Genomic DNA, 665 nt, shown 5'->3' with positions numbered 1-665 from the left:
TCAGCCATGGACACACTTACACAATGGCACAGCAGTGTGTGTGTTGTGGAAGCTGGTCTGAGGCAACAACTGGAATTGATCACTCAGTGAGAACAGAACTGGAGTGTAGTGAGAGGCCCATCTCAAGCAAGTAGTTGTGGCCGAGTGGTTAAGATGATGGATTAGAAATCCATTGGGGTCTCCCTGCACAGGTTCAAATCCTGCCAACTACAGAGGAAGTTGTGGTCCCTTAGTTTCAACAGAGCTGGGTCTTGTCCCACTCTCAAGCTGTGGCTACACTACTGGGTAATGTGGCTTTAAAGTGTTTGAATTAAACGGCTGTTGCATGTCCACACTCTGCTCCTTGTGTTACCAGAGCACATCCAGGCTAGACTCTTGGATGGCCAAAGAGAGCAGTGCATTGTGGGTAGCTGTGCAACTGGCTGGAGGTGCTTTGGGAAGGGTTTGAAATGCCTCACAGGCTGGTACAGCATCACATGATGCAGGTTTCTCTATCCCATTGTTCCATGGGAATCCTACTAGATTGTCAACTGCAATGTGTTTGGGGGGAGGGGAAGAGTGAGTGAGTGTGTGGCACACTGTCTCTAAGTTCAGACAGCTGCTACAAGCAACCAGTCCTGAGGCAGGGGGAGGGGCACAACCCCAACCTCAGCCCCTGCTTCCCT

The 665-nt window shown here is 50.7% G+C and overlaps 1 non-coding gene across 1 annotated transcript; it reads left to right on the top strand.

The window, feature by feature from the left end:
• Nucleotides 1–130: 130 nt before the first annotated feature.
• On the top strand, nucleotides 131–212 carry TRNAS-AGA (transfer RNA serine (anticodon AGA)). Its single transcript has one exon. It is a non-coding gene; the product is annotated as a tRNA-Ser (tRNA).
• The last annotated feature ends 453 nt before the right edge of the window (nucleotides 213–665 follow it).

This window comes from Gopherus flavomarginatus, chromosome 8 (assembly GCF_025201925.1).
Source record: "Gopherus flavomarginatus isolate rGopFla2 chromosome 8, rGopFla2.mat.asm, whole genome shotgun sequence".
NCBI classification, from domain to species: domain Eukaryota; kingdom Metazoa; phylum Chordata; order Testudines; family Testudinidae; genus Gopherus; species Gopherus flavomarginatus.
Note: the sequence above shows the minus strand (reverse complement) of the source record. Positions and strands in the feature narration are given on the sequence as shown.